The 7,573-nt window shown below is 41.5% G+C and overlaps 1 pseudogene; it reads left to right on the top strand.

Moving 5' to 3' along the window:
- Window positions 1-2,382: 2,382 nt before the first annotated feature.
- LOC105854658 lies at window positions 2,383-4,147 on the top strand (annotated as a pseudogene).
- The last annotated feature ends 3,426 nt before the right edge of the window (window positions 4,148-7,573 follow it).

Raw genomic sequence — 7,573 nt, 5'->3', positions numbered from 1 at the left:
CCTCCAGTTCTGTATGAATAAATAAATCTTTAAAAAAAAAAAAAGAATACTAACTCTGAGTATTATCTCCAAATTCATAAAAGAATATTGACAGTAGCATAAAGAAGTATTGTAACTTACAGAATATGTTCATTCAATACATGTGTGTATGTATATATGTATATTCATAATATTCATATGAGCAAAATATTTTTTCAAATATACTTGGCCTTTATTTACATTACCTTTCAAATGTCTTGGAATTTCTCTTTTTTATTATTTTTTTAGATGTTATTTGTTTATCCATACAGAAATGGGGTACAGGCCAGAGGAGCAAGGGCAGGAGAGAATTCACTGGAAACAGTGGGGAGCAGAACACTGCTGAGAGGAGCAGCGGTGAGACAGGAGAGGTCTGTTGCACCATGTGGATCACCTCCAGGGAAGGGATCGAACTCAATTGAGCAGCCAGTGTAGTACTCCAACCTCTGTGTCGCTAGGGAGGACCTGTCTTGGAATTTCTTATGTGTTGAGATTACTGTAGGTGTCTCTTGATAAATTAATGAATACATGCTATGTTTTGGAAAATACCTGAAGATAGGAACCAGTTGCCAGGAAAACAAACATGAAGCTGAAACTGTGCAAGGTCTGGGGGAAGTCAAAATGTCACAGGTGGTGGGTTCTTACCTTTGCACTTTCATCTCAGGCTCAGGGTTCAACAACAGGGTTTATTTACAAGAGACAAGGGGAAAAAATAAAGAGTTAGAGGCCAGAGTCAGCAGCAACAGTTCCAAGATCTCAAATATCTCTGCAGAGAAGGTGCCACAGCATCAGCAACAGCAATCCAGAGGCTGGGCCAGGCCAGGCAGCACAGGACACCAGACAGCACCAAAGGCAATAGCATCATGCAGTAGCAGGCCAGACATGACAGATTATATTCTGGTCATAGAGCCAACAGCAAATAGCTCTTTTTAGGCACACCTAGCACAAGCTCAATGTATCACTCAGCAGGCAATGTGAGAGGTAGAGCCAGAGGTCAGGTCTACGAAGGCATGATGTCAGATGACAGGAATGTTACAGCTTTATAAAAGTCTTCCCAGAAGAGAGTCCAGATGAATCTAACTTCTCCAGCTGTATCTTCAAGTTATTCATCAAGTCCTCTTCAACTTCCCTCAAGCTGGCAGGAGCCTGAATTATTTACTCTCCATGATGCCTGCCTTTCAAACCTGATCAGTCCTTTATAGTTGATTGGCACCCATGGCAGTTCCAATCAGATTGGTCCATTTACAGTCCCGACTATTTGCAAACCTGAGCACTAGGAAAATGAGAGGGAGAAGGGGTAGAAACTGTACCATTGGACTTTATAATTGACAAGGTGGTCTTCATAACTGAACAATAGGAGCCAGGTGGAGGCAGTGAGGGTGCTCAAACCCAGCTTTTGATTGGTGCTTGTCAAGCTCCAATCAAATTAATCCATTTTCTAACCCATTTCCAATATCTTAACATAAAAAGGAAAAGCCCAGCCACTGTCCAGGTTGGACCTGCACCGAGGTCAGGGCAGGCTTCTAGGCTGGAAGTTCATAAGGACCAGAAGGAGTCCGCCTCAGTGGGGCCAGAGGCAAACAACACCTGACACCCCTCAATGCAACTGAATTTAATAATGCAAGGGGCCCTGCTTCAGAGAAAGGTAGACACTTTCAGTCCTACACCTTGATTTCTAGGGAGGGAGAGAGTTAGGAAAGTAATTGAATTGTCAATAGCCACTAAGTTTATCAATCATGCTAAAGGAATGAAGGGACATAGAAGTTGCAAGCTTTTTTCCATACCTTGTTTTATGCTTCTCCACTATCTGGCCATTCCTGAATAATAGTCTTTATTAAAAGATATCAGTGAGATAGTGAGCAGATAATTTCATGAGTTCTGTGAGCTGCTCTAACAAATTAATCATACCTGAGAAAGAGCTCCTCGGAAATTGATTTTTAGGCAATTTGTCAGAGGCACAAGATACAGCTTTAGTTTGCAACTGTTATCTGAAGTGGAGGGTGGTAGTGGAAGACTCCTTTATCTGTGGAATCTGATTCACTTAAAAGGTAAATAATGTCAGAATTGAGCTCAATTAAGTTGAATTTGTGGATATCCTATTGGTGTCCAAGATTTCCTTACTGATGTTTGTAGTTTTCCAACCGAGATTCACATTGGAATTGGATACAGAAACCCTAAACAGATAATTAAAAAGGGACCCACTGGTTGAAAGTTTTTGCAGAAGGAATCCAGGCTCCTTGGAAAGTATGAAGTTGAAGGTTGTTTCAGCATCAGATTTAATTCTTTTTCTCAAACATGAAGTTCTAAAGATCATATATTTTGATACTGTTTGTTTTAAAACTGCCCAAAAGTAACTAGGTCAAAATGTTGTCATCATTTTTTCATGATAGATGTGGAAGACACACAAAAAGAGCCATTAAACTCAAAAGCGGTCTTGCTGCTCTAAACATTATAGCACTATCTCCCAAAGAGGGTCATGAACCATCCCAGTGGCATGAAAAACGTGCTGAACAGACATCTACAACCATCTACAGCCACCCTTCGAAAGAATTTGTAGATTTGCACTGTGATAACCATGGCAGCCTTCAGTCATTAGTAGAGTAAATGGTCCTCTAATAAGAACTATGCCTAAGCCATTGTAAGTTAGTAAGATACTGGGGCCAGGAATTGAGATGTTGAAGGATGTTTCATGAGTATTAATGATGCATACCTCTTCTGAAAATAGCTTCTAGAACCACCTTCCTTTGCCCCGACTCCCGAGAAGTGTTAGTAAGTCAGTTGTCTGAATTTAGCAATAGAAAGTAAAAAAAAAACAGATATTGTGCCTGCAACTCCAGAGGCCACTGGGATCATACTCAAGAAGTTCAAAGTATCCAAAGCAGTCTAAATTAAAAGGAAACCACACTAGACATACTCTAATAAAATGACAGAATAGTTAAGATAAAGAGAACATTTTAAAAGTAGCTGGGAGAGGAAAAGGGAAAGATGACTTCAAAGACAGAAACTTTCTGTCAACCAGCTGTTGACCATTCAGCAAAAATAAGGGAAACCAAAAGATGTACAATAGTATTTCATTGTGCTCATGAAAATGAGTAGCTGCCCGGAATATTATCCCAGTGATTATATCTTTTAAGATATTTGTACACCACATGTCTGATAAGTGATTAACTTTCAATATATATAAAGAAATCTTAATACTCTGCTCCTCCGGGTTGCAGCAAGCCACCTCTCCTTCCCCGCACAACGCCACCTTGGAACACCGGGGTGAAGAGGAAGTAAAGGGACTGGGCCCGTGGCCTCCTGGTCACTGGGGCCTTTAGTTCTGGAACAGTGGACGCTGTTGCCATCAATAACCCCTCATTGACCTCAGCTACACATATCCCAGTGTGATTTTATCTAGGAGCGAGATCCCACCAGCGTCAAATGGGGTGATGCTGGTGCGAAATAAGTTGTGGGGGCCACTGATGTCTTCACTACCCTGCAGAAGGTCAGGGCTCACTTGAAGGGGGGCCAGGGGGTCATCATCTCTGCCCCTTCTGGCGATGCCCAGTGTTTGTGATGGATGAGAATTAGGACCGACCCATCAAGATCAGCAGCACCTCCTGCACCCCCGCTACTTGGCCAAGTTTGCCCAGGACAGCGCTGGCATCGTGGAGGGACTCGTGACCACAGTCTGCGCCATCACTGCCCCCGAAAGACCACGGACGGCCCCTCTGGGCAGCTGCGGTGCTGCCCAAGGGGCTGCCCGGGACATCAACCCCGATTCTACTGGGGCCGCCAAAGTGGTGGGCAAGGTCACCCCTCAGCTAAGTAGGGATCTAGATGGCATGGCCTTTATGTCACCCCCCGCCCCCAAATTGTCAGTTGTGCATCCAATCTGCCTCCTGGAGAAAGCCTCCAGATACGATGACGTCAAGAGGGTGGTGAAGCAGGAGTCACAGACCCCCCTCAAGGGCACTCTGGTGACTCTGAGGAACAAGTTTTGTCCTGTGATTTTAGCAGTGAAACCCATGCTTCCCCTTTTAATATTGTAGCCGGCATTACCCTCAAGGAGCACTTTGTCAAGCTCATTGAATTTGGCTACAGCAAGGCGGTATACCTCATGGGCCATATGGTCCCCAAGAAATAAAAGCCCCAGGGCCACCAGCAAGGCGGTTTTAGAGAGTCTTGTCGTACCAAATACCATCAATAAAGTACACTGCACCCCCCCAAATAAAAATAAAATAAAATAAATAAACAGAAGAAAATAACAGAAACAGAATATATAGCCATGAATTATATTTTTAACTTCAATTATCTTTATTGCTTGTATTATGCTCACTTTATGCAACTTTATTATTTAATTATTATAGAAATAATTCTTATACCATATGAGTTATCAGGTATTCCAGACTATAATACAGATTGGATTCTACTAATTATGTAGAACTTGAAAAGCCTGAACATCAAATCACATGCAACAATGTAAGTTTGGGCCAAGTCTTTCTCTATTCTCTACCTCTTGCTAATAGTAACTAATGTGTATTCTTGGATTAGTCCCATTCACATCATGAAATGAGTGCAAACTACTAAAAATACTGTGGGGTATTGCACTGTTAATTTTAGCAATAAGAGATACAAGCATAAGCAAATAACAGAAGCTCATAAACTTTCCTTCACACTTGAGTAAAATTTTGAAAAGTATAAGAAAATTTAGTAATCTTAATATAAATAATGTCTAATTAATACTGTAATAGGCCATATTTCAAATTATATGAAGGAATTCTACTTTGTTATTTAACAAAAATGTGTGTAATTCCAAACAAAAAGACTCAAAGCAGGAACGCTCAGCATTCTTTCTGGAAGTCAATACACACACACACACACACACATCCCCCATATGTATATACAAATATATCACAATATACAGCTAAAGTTTGTTAGAATATTTTTGTTTAGGATGGTACCTTGAGATGAGAATTAAACTCATTTTTTCTAAAATTTAATAACAAGAATCTTTTTAAAAGTCAATTTAATGAAGTCTTATAGAGAAAAAGTACTATGTGTGGTATGGTGGTGACAGAGAGAGACAGTGAGCGCAGGGCTCATCGCTGATGAAAATTTCAAAAGAAAAAATGTAAGGAACATCTCAGATTCATGAGATGATGAAGGTTATCTCTCAAATAACATTCTAAAGGCAGATATGGAGGCTGAGAATTCAAACTTGGAGTTTTTAGAATATGTGTCTTTTCACTCAGTGCCACCCCCCCCCCCCAAATCAGACTGTCACCAGTGGTCTGTTAAAGGTAGATGTATGTGTGTGTGTTTAAGTATGGGTGGTAATTCCATTTATGTTGGCATTTATAATAATCAATGAAGTTGTACATTTGTGTGTGCATGTATACATACATAGCTACACACATTTAAAAATAACACTTTTTAGGGCCCTTTCTGGTGGTGCAGTGGGTTAAAGCACAGCGCTAAGAAGCTAAAGCCACTTCAGTATGAGTTTGATCCCCGCCCCGGAGGTGACCCACATGGCACAGCAGACCTCTCCTGACCCGCCCGCTGCTCCCCACAGCAGTGTACTTTATCAGTCTGCCTGTTCTGCTCCCCGCTCTGTCTCTGGTGAATCCTCTCATTGCCCCTGTACGCCAGTTCTGTATGTATAAATAAATAAATCTTTAAAAAACACTTTTTAAAAAATGAAAGGCCTACAAGAACTGAGGATATTTTGCAGATGCTGGGACAGATAAAAGAAGGTAATTTGCAGATGTTGGGATAGATAAAAGAAGTAAGTGTACAAAAAGGAGATGGAGAGGAAGCATTTCCTTGGTGTACATGGTGGAGAGAAGGAGCATCCAGAGCTGTGATGCAGAGCATGGTCCATGGAGAGCAGCTCAGGTGGGCACAGCACAGCAAGATCTGGGGAATGAGTGGTCTTCAGGCCAGGGGCATTGACATTTAATCACAACACAAAGGAGCTAAGACTTCAGTGGCAGTACTGAATTTGAATAGGATAGTGACTAATGTGAAATAATGAGAAAGTATTTGGGTAAGTTTACTTATTCTTGAAGGGTATTCTAAAACAGCTCTTGACCAAGGCCCTAAAATAAGCACATGACTAATATTCACCAATTTTCAAGTGGACTCTGGCATTTGGCACTAGAGAGTGGAAAAAGGAGAGATAAATTTCCGCGGATCTGAAAAGAGCAAATCTATGAAATAACAGTATCTAGTTTTGTGGCTATATTAAATAAAAAGGGGAAGTAGAAATAAGGACCTTCAAAAGACCCACACAACCAGCATCAAGAAAATATTTTGTTGAGGCCTCCCTGGTGGTGCACAGTCTCAGCACTATGAACCTATACCCAACTACTTTAGTACAAGTTCAATCCCCAGCCAGGGAGCTGACCCACAAAGTGTGGCAGACCTTTCCTGTCTTACCCACTGCTCCCCTCAGCAGTATATTTCAGTCAGTGAGCCTGTTCTGCTCCCCACTCTGTCTCTGGTGAATCCTCTCACCCCCTGCACCTCTGGCCTGAACCACAGTTCTTGTATGCATAAATAAATAGATATTCTTTTAAGAAAATATTTTGTTATTTCATAAGTGAATTATAAATTATAACAGGTGGTCCCCAGAAAAAGGGGGGGATTCCAGTTTCCCTGCACCACCCAAGGGAGGGTGGAGCTGACCAGGGAGGAGAAGAAGCTGGAGAGGGGACTAGGGAAGGAAGGAAGCGGGAGGGAGAGCACGAAAGAGACCTGGAGGAACCACATGGAGCATAGAGAGACATGTGAAGAAGCTGCACTTGCTTCTTGGTCCTGGACTGGTTGAAACAGATGTGGGTGAGAGACCCATGGGGAGGCTAGTAATGACAGCTTTGATTCTGATTTTGATTTTGCTCTTTTCTTCCCAGATTTGTCTGGCTATCTATTCCTGGCCCTTTCCTATTGGTCCCCACTGGAAGGTGCTTTAAACTTGTGACAGTCTTTTGGGTTTTGCTTTAGGTCAATCCTGCTTAACTGGACATTTACCCATGAGAGGATGAGTAACTTCTGTGCTTGTTTTGGAAACTATATTCTTCCCCCTTTTGTTTATATTAATAAAGTTCCTCTCCATTGATGGTCTTATACAGAGTATGTTTTGTCTTGATGGGGCAGATGGCAGACCTTATTTAGAATGGGCATGTTTAGGGGTTCCGGGTGCCCTTCTTCCTTCCCTGTAACAGAATGAGGAATTTCAGACACCATCCAAGCATGTCCTGGGGAACAGTAAATCCTTGCTCACTAGTCAGTTCATCTTCACATTTTCTGGAAACAAAACTATTTTTCCACATTAAAAAAAAAAAAGTTGAACCCACATTGTGGCAACAGCTGGTGGCAATTTGCTGAAAAAAGAATTTTGTCAAAGGAATTGCTCCTGTTTCACGCATTTCCAAATCAAATATTCTCACAGAAAAAGAATATTCTCAATATCTATCTCTCACATCTTTATGTTGCTACAATATTTACCATTCACCATCCAGCAAATTTTAACTGAGAGCTCATGTACACATGTCTACAATCTATTTGG

The sequence above is a fragment of the Condylura cristata genome, unplaced genomic scaffold (genome assembly GCF_000260355.1).
Source record: "Condylura cristata isolate star-nosed mole 26May11 unplaced genomic scaffold, ConCri1.0 scaffold00096, whole genome shotgun sequence".
Taxonomy (NCBI): Eukaryota; Metazoa; Chordata; class Mammalia; order Eulipotyphla; family Talpidae; genus Condylura; species Condylura cristata.
This window is presented reverse-complemented; position numbering and strand designations above follow the sequence as displayed.